This window comes from Plecotus auritus, assembly GCF_963455305.1.
Source record: "Plecotus auritus genome assembly, chromosome: 8".
Taxonomy (NCBI): Eukaryota; Metazoa; Chordata; class Mammalia; order Chiroptera; family Vespertilionidae; genus Plecotus; species Plecotus auritus.
The window spans coordinates 37,021,608-37,039,564 of NC_137782.1; the positions used below are offsets into that span (position 1 = coordinate 37,021,608).

Here is a 17,957-nt window from a genome sequence, read left to right on the forward strand (position 1 = left end):
CTTACACTGAATCTATCATGTGAGGGGAAGGAAATTCTAAGCTATCTTTTCCATTATTTAAAAGTTACTTTTTTCTGTTTGAACAAAGAAAATATCTGTAAACTTAATTTTACCTTTTATGCCAACTTGCATTGTATTGGCAGTGGTTGAGGAAGATAATTTTAGGAAGTCCAAACTTTAGGTCATTTATCTACTAATTAACTTGATCACAAATTTAAAATTGTTAGACAGTATAGAGGTCGCCATCAACTGAGCCTGATACCAATAAATTCTTCCTATACTTAACTGAAATCAGTGAGCACGTTCAGTGATGGGAGCTCCCTACTTCCCTGATGTCCCATGCTCCCAGCTTTAACTGCTCCTTATTCCTTGAATTTTGTCTCCATTTTTGCATGTCCCCTTGTAACTGAACTTCCTTCCCCTTGGAACTATTAAAAATAAACTTAATCCTGCAACTACTTGACAACACTTGCTTTGGACCCAACTAGCACAGTTTGTTCCCTTTCCCAGTCTTGTCGTAAGCATTATTTTTAAACTAGGGGCCCAGTGCACGAATTTGTGCACCTTGAAAGGAACTGTAGGCTATGGTGGGCACGGGGGTGGGTCTCAGCCCATCCTCTGCACCCCCACCTGGCCCCTCCCGCCGCGGCCCCTGGTTCCCTGTCTGCCTGCAGCCCCACTCGCACCACTGCTGCTCCCACGTGCTGACAGCGCCAGCCCCACTCGTACCCCCGATGGTGTGGAACGATTGGGGCCGGTGCCAGCAGCAGTGCGAGCAGCAGCTGTTGCCCCAATCACCCCTCAGGAGCAGGGGGAGGTGGAGAAGCCCTCAGGGGCAATCAGGGCCGTAGCCACCACTCACACCTGCTGACGGCGCTGAGCGATTGGGGCCAGCACCAGCAGTGGGTTCAAGTGCCCAGCAGGACTGTGGTGCGTGAGAGCAAAGAATTTTCAGTAGCCACCAGAGGCTCACCCCAATGACAGCGACCGGTGCCCTGCCTTGGTCTGTCACCCCCACTCACCTACTTCAGGCGCGGCCCCTGGTGGTCAGTGCACGTCATAGCTACCAGTTGTTTGGTTGTTCTTCAGTTCAGTCTATTTGCATATTAGGGATCCATATAGATAGATAATTTGCCCATCGCCTGTTATCCATAATTTCTTAAAGGTCACCATACTGATCTTAATGTCCCTGAATGTAATTTTGTTGGATTGTGATATTTCAGCAGTTATGTGATTTCATGATCTCCAAGAAATATTCCCAATTACCAGTACTCATGTAGATATTTTCAGTATAATTAGGGGGATGTGTGGTTTAGTGAAAAGACTTATGTAGTCAAACTTGAATTGGATCCTGGCACTGTTTATTAGTTAATGTCTAAATTTAGACAAGTTCTTTACTTCCCTGAGCCTTAGTTTTATATCTAGAATACTGATTGGGATTTCTACCTCTTGGTCCGCTGTGAAGATTAAATGTGATAACCAGTACAAAATGTTTAGCCCAGCACCCACTGCTTTTTAGGTGCACCATAAACATTTCCTCCTTAAAGAGCATTCTCTCTAGAGAAACAGAAGCCAAACTGAAGTTCTCTTGACTTTGACATGTCTGTTTTACAAAGTGACTTTTTTTTTTTTTTTTAATTCTCACCCAAGTATATGTTTTCATTGATTTTTAGAGAGAGAGAAACATTCATCGGTTGTCTCCCATATGTGCTGTGACCTGGAATTGAACCTGCAACCTAGGTTTGTGCCCTGACTGGGAATTGAACCTGAAACCTTTTTTTTTTATTATTATTATAATGTTATTTTATTTTTTTAAACATATTTTTATTGATTTTTTACAGAGAGGAAGGAAGAGGGATAGGTAGTTAGAAATATCGATGAGAGAGAAACATTGATCAGCTGCCTCCTGCACACCCCCTACTGGGGATGTGCCCGCAACCAAGGTACATGCCCCTGACCAGAATCGAACCCGGGACCCTTCAGTCCGCAGGCCAGCGCTCTATCCACTGAGCCAAACCAGTTAGGGCTGAACCTGAAACCTTTTGGTGTACAGGATGACGCTTCAGCTAACAGCCACCTGGCCAGGGCTCAAGTGGCCTTTTTCAGTGTATACTGAGAAAATATATTTGTTAAACATTACCATTTTCATTTATTAACATTCTCATCCTCATTTTTTCCTCATTGGTATTGAATTGAGAAAGGGGAGTATAATATGAGACTATCTTTAAAAGAATAAATTCTGGCATCAAGAAAGAACATGGATGCAAAGAAAATTAGACAAGTAAGAAATAACATGGCCCTAGCCGGTTTGGCTCAGTGGATAGAGCATTGGCCTGTGGACTGAAGGGTCCTGGGTTTGATTGTGGTCAAGGGCACATTCCCGGGTTGTGGGCTCGATCCCCAGTAGAGAGTGTGCAGGAAGCAGCCAATCAATGATTCTCATCGTTGATGTTTCTATCTCTCCCTCTCCCTTCCTCTCTGAAATCAATAATATATAATAACATGGCCTTCCAGCATCTTTGGACAAGGTACCATATATTAACAACTTGGAAGGGTTTTTTTGGGGGGGGCAGGTACTTAATGAGCAATATAGGGTATGTTCAGCAGCAGCTGTGAAATGAGAATTGTGAGTGAGCAGGTATTCCCTAACAGCCTCAAACCTAGCATTTGTTGAATATTTACTAAATATCAGGCACTATTTATACTATTTCTATGTACATTTTGTGACAACTCTGAGGCACACCTTATTACTGATGAAAACCAAGATTCAGAGAAGTTAAAAATCCTGCCAATGTCAAGTTGTTATCCGAGCCAGGACAGAACAGGTAGATCTTCCTCCAGAGCCTGTGTCCTTAGTTACCATGTCATAATGCCCTCAAACAGGGAAAGGAGCAACTGTGGCCTTGCACACATCCTTACCAACTCAGTGCACTTTAGGAGGAGGGAGAGCAGCTGGAGGAGAGAAAGGCATTTAGGCAAACAATTGACCCTAAGCTTATATCATTCATTAGTTTCAATATTTTGATTTCTCCAAGACATTTCTCATGCAAGGAACCAACTACTAAACTAACACTGTTTTACCTTCCTTTGGGTCTAGAGAGGCTCCCCCAAATAATACAGAAAACTGTAGATAAAGTGCCATGGAGGATTGCAAAAAACAGCTACTGGTTGGTTTTCTTCACGTTCCATTATTCTGTGAGCCAGGGGAACCCCAGCAGACCAAAGACCATCTAGTTTGGTGTCAAAATTAACTCTTTGTTTGTAAAAATAGTTATGTGTTAGGAGATCTCCCCCACCTCTCTGAAAAGTGCTAGAAAACTTGAATTAAGGTTTTACCTCTACTGCTTTCAAGCTGACACCACCTTGGGATAGTTGCATAATTTTTCTTAATTTCTTCAGCTAAAATGCAAATGGTGATTTCCGGTCCAGTTTACCCCACTCTTGCTTATTATTTCAAAAGATAAACTCATTTCTTACGTAAGTAATAGGAAATTTGGCTTTAAAATGGTTTTTAAGATCAGATATAATTGATTTAAAATATTACCTCAAGACGGAAAAGGTTAGAAAGGTAAACAGGTGGGGAACTTAAATTTACACTTTATTCTTATGCTGTTTACATTTAACTAAATCAAGGGTGTATGTATGAGTGCTATTTCTCCTAAATCTTGGAATGCTTTAGCCATTCTGTGGTATTCTGCAGTTTTCCAGCAATCTTTTAGCAAATATGAAATGGGAGCCCAGAGCGTGGGTCCATGCACTGAAGGGTTTTGGGTTCAATTCCTGGTCAAGGGCAGGTATCTGGATTATAGGTTAAATCCTTTGCCAGGGACATGTGAGAGGCAACCAATTAATATGTGTCTCTCACATCAATGTTTCTCCCTCTTTCCCTTTTCCCTTCCCTCCCTTCCACTCTCTGAAAATCAATGAGAAAAATATCCTTGGGTGAGGATTAAATATATATATATATATATATATATATATATATATATATATATATATGAAATTGGAAATAGTAACTGGATTGGAAGGCTACTGGATCAGTTGGCCTTGATTGGTATAAACAAGATTACACAGGGTGGAGCAAAAGTAGGTTTACAGTGGAAAATAATACTATAATTAATAATAATAAACTTTTTCACATACAACTATAAACCTACTTTTACCCCACCCTGTTTTTAATAATCTATAATAAATGTGGCATGGAAAAAAGGAATGAGTTTATTTTAGGGGCTATATAATTAATTATTATCCCAAACTTCTGTGAATTATGAGATCACTGGAATTTTCTCATTTTTTAAGTTTTATTGAGAAATAATTGACATACTGTAGAAGTTAAGGTGTTCAGCATGATGGTTTGATTTACATCTATATATATAAAAGCCCAGTGACAGGGACGACCAGAATGACCAATGGCTATGACGCGCACTGTGGCAGCCAACCAGCCTGATCCGGGCCCCAATCGGCTCCCCCAGGCTGGCCCAGTCCCCTATTGACCCCCAACACCCTGATTGGGGGTGGGGCCAGCTGGCCAACCGCCTGCGGCCTCTCCCCCACTGGCCCAGCTCGATGGGCCCCCATCAGGGCAGACCAGCCAGACCCCACCTGTGCATGAATTCGTGCACTGGGCCTCTATTATATTGTGAAATGCTTACCATTACTTAACATTCATCATCTCATATAGATACAATAAAAAGAAAATAAAAATAATTATTGTACTGAGAACTGTTAGGAAAACCTATCTTAACAACTTTCCTATATATTATACAGCAGTGCTAACTAGTCATCATGTCGTATATCCCTAGTTTACTTATCGTATAACTACGTTTGTATCTTTTGACCACTTTCCTCCAAGTTTCCCTCCTCTCACCCCTGCCTCTGGTAATGACAAATCTGATCCCTTTTTCTAATGTAGCTTTTAAAAATTAGATTCCACATATTAGTGAGATTATACAGTATTTGTCTTTCTCTGACTTATTTCACTAATCATAATGCCTCCATATTGTCACAAATGGTAGGATTTCCTCATTTTTTTATGGCTGAATGATATTCCATTGCATATATAGGGATACCTCAGAGATATAATGGATTTGGGTCCCAATTACTGCAATAAAGCTATTACCAGAAAGGGGACCTGCCCTTGGTGGGTCTGCCTAGGGCCAGCCCACAGTGTGTGGGTTCTTGACTTCATGCAGGAAAGATTTCACAACATGAGTCCTGGTGAATTTTAGAACATTTATTAAAGCTAGTGACACAAAAAAGGGCTGGGGAAATGAGTCTAGGCTGCTCTGCTTAGGCTCCCTAAGAAATCAGAGAAAAAGGGCCTTGGGGATGAGTTCAGGGGGTTTGTCTAGGACAGTGGTCCGCAAACTCATTGGTCAACAGAGCAGCAAACAGTGGCTCGAAAGCCACAGTTTGCCGACCACTGGTCTAGGATGAACTGCTGCTGCCCATTGCTGCCCTGGTTGCAAGCCTCATGGGGTCCCTTAGAGTTTAGGCAATGCATGACTATGGAGGATGAAGGGGTGGAGAGGTATGGGTGTGCTCCTGGGAGAGAGCACTCTGGGACCTTCAATTTGAGGGGTTTTAAAGGCTGAGCATTTTAGGGGAGGATCTCAATAGAATATTCATCAGCTTTATACTGATGTACCAAAATGAGAATTACTCTCTTCATCTTTCTTGGGTGTGGTTGGCAAATAGCACTAATGGGATCTTTGCTATCTTCTCCCTGAGTTGTGTGAATTACGCTATTTACCCTCTGGCTGGGAAGAGTTGCAAACCATTTACTTTTAAGTGTCCCTGGTTTAGGATTTACTAGGTAGCTGAGATTGCTTGGCATCTTGAGTTTCTAGATGGCTGCAAACTGCTGTTTAACTATCTGGTCTCAGTTTCCCTATTCCCCTTGTCCTGGCTTACTGGCCTGCCTCACTAATGGCCAGTGATTAGCATCATTTCATGTATCTGTTGGCTATTTGTATATCTTCGGGAATATGTCTATTTAGGTCCTTTGCCTATTTTTTAATTGGCAAATCATTTGCTTTAAATGAGAGGCTTCTACTACATGGTCTTTAAGTTTATTTCAAGATTCAAGTCTATTGTTTTATAATTATTTAATTAGTTCAGTTAATATCCTCCAAATATTTTTTTAATGTAATTGCTTTAAATTTGCTTGCCTTCTAACTCCATTTGGGCACCAAAGGTGATCACAAGATCCAAGTTCTTTAATATTTATGAGAGATAGTAGGAGAGGGGGGTTTGGAAGCCAGTGACCACCTCTCACATTTGTTTCACTTTTAAAAATGAATGGGATGTGCCTAAGTCCATCCAAACTATCACAGCTCCTAGCAAAATAATTTAAATCACACTTGAAGTAATGCAACTAAAGCTTTCCTGCTTATTTTAAGGACATTCTCCAACTTTGGAGACACATCTATGAAAACCATTCCCCAAACAGTATTCCTGGCTCCCTGCGGTCTTTTCATGATTCACTCTCTTGCTGTGGTGGAGGAGCAGATCCTCAATCTGATGAGTGAACAGGTGAACTTTTTGAGATCCATTTTATCTTCTTACTTATTGATGGTAGGGATTGCTTTCTGGATCAGAAAATAAACTGTGAGGAAGTGGATGATTTGGTGTTTCTGCACAGCTAGAGCTTCCTAGCAAACTTTCTGTGGCACCTTGGAAACTATAGCCAGAGATCCGCCAAAGAGATTTAGAGCCTTATCTCCTAATGTGTTTACATTTCAAAAGGGGATGAGCTACAGAGCCTAGAGCCAGTCATTTACATTCTAAAGGATTGTTAATGACTAGGGAGCAAAAGTTCTAGGGCTTCTCAGGAGGGGGGAGGGGCAGACCTCCAATGTGCAGGGTGACATATGGTTGTTATGTCACCCTGTAGGGCACTGGAATGGGGAAACTGGTACAGTTATTGCTCTAAGTAATAAACAACTTTGATTTCTGCTACAGAACTCTCAGCTCTGCTTTCAGGGTAAAAAATGTGGATAAATATAGATATTAAAAACATAACCTATCTTTAAACTTTTGAAAATATATTGAGAAGCCTGAAGCTATTCTGATTTCTGATCCTTTCTGTGTGTCCTATATATTTTTCTCTCTTTAAAGTTTGAAGAATCTTTTCTTCATGCCCATATGGATATTTCCCAGTGTGGATCATTGTACTGGAAATTGGTGGGTGGGTCCTTTCAATCTAGAATCTATGTTCTACACTTTGGGGAAGTTTTCTTGAATTATTTCATTTATGATTTCCTCATGTTTGTTTTCTCATTCTCCTGTTTTCCTAGACAAATGCTCTAAATTTATTGTTACTCCTTTTATCCCCCATCTCTTTGTCTTCTGAGAGATTCCCTTAACTTTATATTTCCAACATTTACATTGAGATTTAAAAGAAAGCTTCTTAATTTAAAATAATTTTAGTTTTATGGAAATGTTGCAAAATGAGTAGAGAGTTTCCATATACACTGATTAAACTTACCCTAATGTTAACATCTTATATAACCATAATACAATTATCAAAACTAAGAAATTAACATTGGAACTGAAAGGGCGGGGAGAGACCGACTCCATGTTCCCTTTGTTCCATGTCCTCCACCTCGTGGAGTCAGGTTCCTGCCCTAGAACCTCTCCAAGAGCCCAACCCACACTTTCGAATTAGCCAATAGAAATGCAAGAGGAAAGTAAGCCGCGTCCTGCATGTGCAACCTGACCCCAACCAATCAGCAGAGGCCACACTACCTCACCCCTCCTACCTTTCCCAGGCCCCCTATAAATCAGCGCGTTTGGAGCCCGGGAGCTCGAGCTAGCTCGATTAAAGGCTCTTTGCTTTTGCATCGGACTCGGCTCCCTGATGGTCTTTGGGGATCATGAAATCTGGGCATAACAGAACAATTCTATTAACTGAACTACAGACTTAGTTCTGAATTTCACCAGTTTTTACCCCCACTAATGTCCTTTTTCTGTTAAATTCAATCCAGGATATCACATTACAATTATCCTATCTAATAAAGAGAGAATATGCTAATTGACCCTCACACCATTGCAAAGATGGCAGCGCCCACAGCCAATAAGGAGGGAATATGCTAATTGACTGCCCCGCCCTTAATGATGGCAGTGCCCACAGCCACAAGATGGCAGTGCTCAGCTGCCCAGGGCTGGCGCGAGGCACTGGCAAGACTCAGATGGCAGCTTCCCAGCTGCCCAGGGCCGCCTGAGGCTCAGGTAACCAGGGCCAGCTGAGGCTTGTCCTGCCAGTAGTGGCAGCAGCAAAGGTGTGATGGGGTGTTGCCTTCCCCTGATTGCTGGGTTGCCTCCTGTCCCTGAGGGCTCCCGGACTATGAGAGGGGGCAGTCTGGGCTGAGGGACCCCCCTTCAGTGCATGAATTTTCATGCACTGGGCCTCTGGTTTGTTATATCTCCTTAATTTCCTCCAACTTGTGATGTGATGCTTATTCTTTTCATATCTTTTATGAGCTTGATACTTTTGGACAGCACCAGTGTGTTATTTTTGCTCAATGGGTCTCAATTTAAGTTTGTTTGGTAATTTCTTATGATTACATTGAGGTTGTGATTTTTGGCAGAAATACCACTGAAATGATATATCTTTCTCTGTGAATCATATCAGGGGGTTCCTGATATTGCTATGTCTTTTTTAAATGTTTTTAGTTATCATTTTAGTGAGGGATAAAAATATCAATGAGAAACATAATTGATTTGCTGCCTCTGGTATGTCCTGTACTAGGAATTGAGCCAGAAACTCGAGCATGTGCCCTGACCGGAAGGAAATTGAACCAGTGACCTCTTGGTTCCTGGGTTGATATTCAACCTCTGAGCCACACTGGCTGGGCTGTTGCTATGTCTTATTACTGGTGATGTTTACTTTGATTGTTTGAGCAATCTAATTTTTGCAAGGTTTCTTAATTATAAAGTTACTATTTTTCCTTTTTAATTAACATCTTGGAGGTAGTACTTTGAGAATATATAAACATTCTGTAGATCCTCAAACTTTCGGTCATTGATTTTAGCATCCAACTTTAGTTAAAATTGCCTACAACAGTTATTACTATGGTGTTCTAATAGAGATTTTTCTGTTATCCTCATTCTTTCTAGATGTGTTAATTGAAATTCTTTTATAAGGAAGAGATGGCCCTTCTCCCCCAATTATTTGTTTAATTATTTGTATTAGAACCCATGAATATTTATTTTATTCTATGAGATATAAGCCAATGCTATCATTATTTAGTTACTCAAATTGTTTCAGCTTTGTGATACCCTAATTGTAATTTCTAAGAGCTTTTTTTTGTTTATTTTTTGAATGCCTTCTGCCTGTTTGTTTTTGTTTTTTTTCCCTTGCATCCTGTTTTTGTTTTATGGTGGCAAATCTGAAGATGGTAATGATAGTTTATTTTTTGATATTCTTCTCCCTGTATCAATAATCTGTTTTCTTAAAGTTGCTTTTTTCTGTTTATTTGCTGTGGTCTCTCTCTTTTTTTAAAAAAAAAATTGATTTCAGAAAGAAAGAGAGTGAGAGAAAGAGAAATATCAATATGTCCTTCCACTTATATATGCATTCATTGGTTGATTCTTGTATGTGCCCTGACTGGGGACTGAACCCACAACCTTGACATATTGGAATGATGCTCCTACCAGGCCAGGGCACCATGGTCTCTCTCTTTGTGTTAGACTTTCCTCAGATCACATCTCTTCTCATTTCCAAAAGCGGATTATTAAAGCTGATGGGAATCCCTGAGCCCATTGGAGGGGCTTCAGTCTTTGGTGATCTGACTGAGATGTTTGTTAGTTATTACCTAAAGTCAGCATCTTTAGATCATTCCTTTTGATATGGTCAGACATACAAAGAATATTTTCAAATCTCCAATTTAGGGGAGAAGGTATAGCTGATAGTATTCTGGGAATTGAAAAGAGAAGAAGGTTGAACAATATCATCATTTAATATGTATGTATTCCCTTTAGTTTCCTTGTTTTCTAAATCCTTGCCTTCAGCCCTGGCTAGATTGGCTCAGTGGGTAGAGCGTCGGCCTGCGGACTGAAAGGTCCCGGGTTCGATTCCGGTCAAGGGCATGTACCTTGGTTGCGGGCACATCCCCAGTAGGAGGTGTGCAGGAGGCAGCTGATCGATGTTTCTCTCCCATCGATGTTTCTAACTCTTTATCCCTCTCCCTTCCTCTCTGTAAAAAATCAATAAAAATATATATATATTTTTTAAAAAATCCTTGCCTTCATCTACCTGCCATTCTTAATACCTGATTTTTAAAATTTTATTACTTTAAAAAATATTTATTGTTGACAGTATTACCAATGTCCCCCATTTTCTCCCCTTTGCCACCCTCCCCCCAACCCCTACCTCACCCAGGACTTCAACACTATTGTCTCTGTCCATGAGTTATGCATATATGTTTGTTGGTTAATCTCTTCCTGTCCCCCACATCCCCATCCTCATCATAGATCTGTAAGTCTGTTCTATGCATCCATGCCTCTGGACCTATTTTGTTCATCAGTTTATTTGTTTATTAGATTCCACATATAAGTGAGATCATGTAATATTTGTCTTTTTTTGTTTGGCTTATTTCACTAAGCATAATAATCTCCAGTTCCATCCATGGTTTTGAAAGGTTAAGACCTCCTTCTTTTTACAGCTGCATAGTATTCCATTGTGTAAATGTACCACAGCTTTTTTATCTACTCATTTACTGATGGGCACTTGGGCTATTTCTAGATCTTAGCTATTTTAAATAATGCTGCTATGAACATGGGGGTGCATATATTATTTCTGATTGTTGTTTCTGAATTCTTAGGATATTCTAGAAGTGGTATCACTGGGTCAAATGGCAGTTCCATTTTTAATTTTTTGAAGAAACTCCATACTGTTTCCATAGTGGCTGCATCAATATGCAATCCCAACAGTTTACAGGTTCCCTTTTCTCCACATCCTCACCAACACTTATTCCTTATTGTCTTTTTTATAATAGCCGTTCTGACAGGTGTGTGTTGAAATGTCACTGTGGTTTTGATTTTTGTTTCCCTGATGATTACTGATGTCGAGCATCTTTTCATGTCTTTTGGCCATCTGTTTGTCTTCTTTGGAGAAATGCTACTTAGGTCCTCTGTCCATTTATAATTGAATTATTTGTTTTTTTATATTGAATTGTATGAGTTCTTTATATATTTTGTATATTAACCTTTTATCAGATAAATTAGTTATAAATATCTTTTCCCATTCAATAGGTTGCCTTTTCCTTTTGTTGATGGTTTTCTTCATGGTGTAAATGCATTTTAGAAACTGCCAACTTGTTTTCTATAATGGTTGTGCCACTTTAAATTCTCACCAGCATTGTATGAGGATTCTAACTGTTTCACATTCTTGTCAACACTTGGTATGGTTCTCTTTTCAATTTTAGCTGTTCTGGTAGATGTGTAATGGTATCCCATTCTGGTTTTAATTTTTAGTTCCCAAATGACTAATGGTTTTGAGCATATTTTATGTGCTTTTAGCTGTGTATTTTCCTTCCTTGATAAAGAGTCTGTACAGATCTGTTGCTCAGTTTTTTAACTAAGTTGTCTTATTATTTTGTTTTGAGAGTTCTTTATATATGCCAGATACAAGTTCTTTGTCGTTCCATTTCTCTTCTCTCATTCTAGGACTCCAATCACACATACATTAATTTGCTCGATGTTTCACAGATCCTCTTATTTTCAGTCTTTTTTCCCTTTGGTTTCTTTTGTGCAGTTTCTATTACTCTGTCCTCCTCAAGTTCACTAATCTATAGTGCCAAATTTGTCAGTAACTTCATCTAGTGCAGTTTTCATCTCAGATATTGTCATTTTCAGCTCTAGAAATTTGATTTTTTTGTTCTTATCTCTCTTTTGTTTCCTTATATGCTCACTAGAGGCCCGGTGCATGAAATTCGTGTGTGTGGGGGGGGCGGGTGTCCCTCAGCCCAGCCTGCACCCTATCCAATCTGGGACCCCTGGAGGGATGCCCATCTTGGAGTGACAGTCAATTTGCATATTACTCTTTTATAAGATAGGATAGTTGTTTTAAACGCCCTTGTTTGCTAATTCTATCTTCTGTGTCATTTCTAGGTTTCCCTTTATATTTCTGTTTGCTGAAAGTCATATTTCCTGCTTCTTGGTATGCCTGGTAGCTTTTTTTCTTTTTAAAATCAGATTGTAGATTTTACCTTGTTGGATGCTTGACTTTTGTATTTCTTAATCGGTTTTGGGCTTTGTTCTGGGATGCAGGTGATTTAATTGAAAACAGTTTGATGCTCTAGGCTTGATTTAAAGCTTTGTTAGGGTCCAGAGCATCCTTATTCTAAGGCTAATGTGGCCCCTTTAGGAGGCAACTCCTGTGGATTCTCCTAGATGCCCCAAGCAGTAGGAGGTCTTTCTACTCTGGCTGCTCGGAATACAAACTACCCTTAGCACCCTGTGAGATCTGAGAGCTGTTCTGCTTGCTTCTTTTTGGTGGTTTTTCCCTACCTTCCATAGTTTCCTCACTCACACGTGTGGATCAATACTCAGCTAAGCACCCAAGGTGGATCCTTCTGCAGATGTCCAGAGCTTGCTCTCTGTGCAGCTCTCTTGGTTACTCTGCCCTGTGAATTCCAAATGCCTTGGCTTCCATTAACCTCAGAGGGATAGCCATGCTCTGTTTAGGTTCTACGTCTCTGCTCTGCCATGGGAAACTCTCTCCAGGTGGTAAACTAGGGCAATCATGGGGCTCCTGGATATTTCATACTGTGGGTTATAATCCAACTAGTGTCCTGGTGCACAGATTTGTGCACATTGAAAGTAAATTAATTAGAAGAAATATTTTAATACTAGGGGCCCGGTGCACAAAATTCATGCATGGGGGGGGGGTTCCCTCAGCCTGGCCTGCACCCTCTCCAATCTGTGACCCCTCAGGGATAGGGCCTAAACTGGCAGTCGGACATCCCTCTCACAGTCCAGGACTGCTGGCTCCTAATCGCTCACCTGCCTGCCTGCCTGATCACCCCTAACCACTCTGCCTGCCGGCCTGATCGCCCCCAACTGCCCCCCACTGCCAGCCTACTCACCCCCAACTACCCTCCCCATTGGCCTGATCACCCCCAACTGCCCCCCCTTCCCAGCCTGATCGCCCCTAACTGCCTCTGCTTCAACCCCACCACCATGGCTTTGTCCAAAAGGATGTCTGGAAGGTCTCCCGGTCTAATTAGCATATTACCCTTTTATTAGTATAGATTGCTATTCATGTTTTGCTAATGAAAAGAAAGTAGGATTCTACCGAGTCTCCTATCTACCTACTCCAGGACTTCTGTGAGGATCAAATGAGATGAGGCATGGGAAAACGCTTCATAAACATTTGGTTAAACTGTGAAATGTTTGCACCTGGCTATAAAGCAAGTCATGTTCCTGGCTGAAGAAACTCCAAGGAGGCTAGTCGCTAGGGAAAGGAAGCCAGGTGTTGCCATGTGACATCATTACCCGGTGCCTACAGCCACCATTTCTGGGCTGGGTTGGGCTGTGGGCTGCATTTTGAGCCATGGGATCTTGGCAGCATTGGCTGCGATTTGGTGGGGTGTTGCTCCAGGGTGATGGTGGGGCCTGTGTCCCACTTGGGAGAAACTGAATGTTGGTTTGTCGGCACAAGGTCCACAGTGCCGTTTATTTTTAAATGGCCAGTGTGCATCATGGCAGCTCCTGTGTTAAACATCTTCCCCCTGGTGGTCAGTGTGTGTGTCATAGCTACCGGTCAGATGGTCAGATGGACACTTAGGCTTTTATATATATATACTAGAGGCCCGTTGCACAAAGATTCGTGCAATAGGCCTTCCTTCCCCTGGATGCTGGCACTGGTTTTCCTCTGGCACCCAGCAAGGTTAGGCTTCTCTGCTCCGGCCGCAGCGGAGAAGCCAAGCCTCTTTCGTCTTCAGTCTTCAGTCGTCTTCAGTCTTCAGTCTTCACTCGGTACCTGTGTATGCAAATTAATCTGTCATCTTTGTTGGGTTAATTTGCATACTCACGCCTGATTGGCTGGTGGATGTTGCAGAGGTACGGTCAATTTGCATATTTCTCTTTTATTAGTGTAGACTAGTGGCCCGGTGCACAAAATTGGTGCACGGGGTGGGGGGTTGTCCCTCAGCCCAGCCTGAACCCTCTCCAATCTGGGACCCCGCGGGGGATGTCCAACTGCCGGTTTAGACCCGATCCTGGGGATCAGGCCTAAACCGGCAGTCAGACATCCCTCTCACAATTTGGGACCACTGGCTCCTAACTGCTCACCTGCCTGCCTGCCTGATCATCCCTAACCACTCTGCCTGCCAGCCTGCTTGCTCCCAATTGCCCCCCCTCCCCTGCCGGCCTTCTCACCCCCAACTGCCCACCCTGCCAGCCTGCTCGCCCCCAACTGCCCCCCCCCCCCGCTGGCCTGCTCACCCCCAACTGCTCCCCCTCCCCCCCTGCTGGCCAGATCACCTCCAACTGCCCTCCCCTCCTGGCCTGTTCGCCCCTAACCACCTCTGCCTCGGCCCAGCCACCATGGCTTTGTCTGGAAGGATGTCCAGAAGGTCTTCTGGAAGGTCTCCCAGTCTAATTAGCATATTACCCTTTTATTAGTATAGATACAGATACTGAACTATTTGAGCTTTTTTTTCCCCACCCTCAAGTTGTTACAGCTTTAATCATTGCAGGCTTTTTCAGGACAGGTCCAAATGTCCCTTTGACAGGCCCCATCTTTTAGTTTTTTTGAGCACTTCTTACTTTCTGGTACTACAAGATGCTCCAGGGTCATCTTTATATTCTCTGCTCTGCCCTATACTTATCCATTCTCCAAGGATCCCTGGTTCCTTTTATTAAAGAATAGTATAAGACACCAAGATCTGGGCACTGATCTATAGAAGCCAATTTATAGAGTTACTGGAGCCTAGATAAAAACTCACAATAATTTCCTGATGCTCTACATACTTTAAGATGCAATGGTAATATGCATTAGAATATTTTAAATAACATTATGAAAATATAAATATTTTAAAATGAGAAGATTGTGCAATTGCAGATGGGTGCACTTAATTATAATTTAATTCAACAATAAAGAGGCTTCCCAAACTCTGGTTACCAATTTTAATCAGTCATGTATTAGGATATGAATAGTGTTGAATTTACATTACAAAATAGACTTTTAAATTAATTGATAATTGAACATTAACAGATTGTATGTATTTAAAGTAATAAAATTTCTAAATTTTAGTTATATTAAATGAGAGTAATTACATAAATTATAAAGCAAAGAATGATTCATTTGAAGCAAAAAGATTAATTCCTATACTCCTAAATAATGTGTTTCAAAATTGTTCCACATTTTTCACTTCTCATAATCTTGTTACTGATCTATATTCTTTGATGCTATTAATGATCTCAAGCCCCATTGTACTATTGTTAGTTAATAATAATTGATTCCACAGTCAAGATGAATTCTAACCTCACACTAGTTGACTGCCCTGAGTGCCATAGTTCCTGATGTAGAAAGCATATCAGGAAAATCCAAGCAGAGAGTGATGGGTCATTTGCTCATGTTGTCCAGAGCCTGTTTCAATGGATCTGTGTTTAAATATGTTTACCCCCACCCAACTTCTTTTAACTCAGCCTCACCAAATCTCAAATAATGTTTATGGTCCTACTAAGTTCCTTCATTTCAAGGAAGCATAGCCAATGATTTCAGCACATCATCTTTTTGATACTTCATAGTCATTATAATTAATACTAGTGGCCCAGTGCATGAAATTCATGCACATTAAAAGGGAATTAATTAGAGGAAATATTTTAATATTGCTATTTGCCCTTTCTCTATAATAGAAGTGTCAGAGATGAAAGAAAATTAGTAAAATGTATATGAAAATCTCCCTCCTGTCAGAGTCTGGGGCACACCATGGGACCTAGAGTCAAGCCCCCACCCACCACCTGCATGCGCTTTGAAAACGCAGGAGACCCAGACCCGGCCGGCCCCGCCCCCATTGGGTGAGACCCAGACCCGGCTGGCCCCACCCCCATCAAGCCCCACCGGGCGGGGGACACAGCCTCAGGTCCCCCGTCAGGCCCTGCCAGGTGGGGGGTGCGGCCTGAGGTCCCCTGCCCCAGCCAGGCACCATGGAGCCTCAGGTCCCTACTGTTTGGTTGTTACGTTACAGCGTCCCAGCCAATTTGCATATTCCTCTATTATTAGTATAGATTTTCCCTCTGAATCTTAACTTTAACCTAATGTAGTACTTTATATCTTCTTTTATTACACTTAGTTCCTTGGTTATTATTTGTTTTCCTAACAAGTGAAGTTAGTTAAGGTCTATAATTTATAAAATTTTCCTTTTCATCAACCCCAGCTCATAGGCTTATTATGGATAATTGAATATACACTGAGTGGCCATATTATTATGATCTCTGAACACATAATAATCTGGCCACTCAGTGTATATCCTATATAATAAAAGGCTAATATGCAAATTGTCCCCTCAACCAGGAGTTGGACCAGCAGGCAGGCCGGCCAACTGCCCACATCCCCTCCCCCTGGCCAGGCCCACTGGACCCCATCCATGCACGAATTCATGCACCAGGCCTCTAATACATATATATGTATAGACACACACATACATACACACACACACACACACACACACACACACACACACACTGAGTGGCCAGATTATTATGCGTTCAGAGATCATAATTGGCCACTCAGTGTATGTTGAGTAGCATTCAAATATAGGGCTACTTATGGTTTAAAAGATATGTAGCTCACAGATTTGGCAAATATAAACATTGAATTCAATATTTGAGTTAGGAATCATGGTTCTGATTACTCCAATCTTTCCATGTTCTTTTATTAATTGATTTTTTTCCCCCTAGAGACAGAGAGGAAGGGAATAAGGGACTAATAGAGAGAGAGAAAAAATCCATGAGAGAAACATTGATCAGGAGATCGATTACCTCTCATAAGTGCTTGGAACAGGGATCAAACCCTAAACCTAGGAATATGCCTCGACCAGGAATCAAACCCGAAACCTTCCTGGTGCGTGGGATGGCACTTCAACCAAGCCAGAGTCCCATGTTCTTTTCCCTACAGCATTATTTACTTTCTAAAATTAAATACTAATTAAAAAAAATTGTTTACCTGGTTTTAGTTTACAAGGGCTGACATAACAAAGTACCACAAACTGGCTGGCTTAAAAGAACAGAAATATTGCTCTGGCCAGTGTGGCTCAGTTGGTTAAATCCTCTCTTAGATTCCCGGTTGGGGCAAATGCCTGGGGAGAGCATGTGGAAGGCAGCCTATCAAAGTCTTGCTTCACATCGATGTTTGTCTCTCCCTCTTCTTTTGTTTTTCTCTCTCTCTTTCTTTCTCTCTCTCTCTCTCAAAAAAAAAATCAATAAAAAAACCCTCAATAATATATATATATATATATATATATATATATATATATATATATATATATATATATATTATTCCCCTGCAGCTTTGGTAGCCTAAGGTCTGAAATTAAGGTGTCAGTCAGTAAGGCCATGCACCTCTGAGGTTCTAGGGAAGAATCTGTTCCATGCCCTCTTCTAACTTCTGGTGGTTGCCAGTAGTTCTTAGCATCCTTTGGCTTGCAGCTGCATCACTTAATTCTGCCTGTGTTGTCACATGCCTTTCTTCCCTGTGTGTCTCCGTTTCTCTGCATCCTCCTCTTATAAAGACACCAGTCATATTGCATTTAAGACACATCCTAACCCAGAATGACCTCATATTAATTTAACTATTTAAATCTGCAAAGATCCTATTTCTATATAAGGTCACATTCTGAGTTTCAGGATGGACATGAATTTTGGGGAGAGATAGTATTCAACTGAGTACAGCCCCATTTCTGTTATTACCCCCCCCCCCCCCCCCCCGCCACACACACACACCACCA

At 41.4% G+C, this 17,957-nt stretch overlaps 1 protein-coding gene across 1 annotated transcript in view; it reads left to right on the plus strand.

Annotated features, from left to right (window-relative positions):
* ZBTB14 (zinc finger and BTB domain containing 14) overlaps positions 1-17,957 on the plus strand; it is a 79,047-nt gene that overhangs the window by 7,656 nt on the left and 53,434 nt on the right. The window lies entirely within an intron of this gene.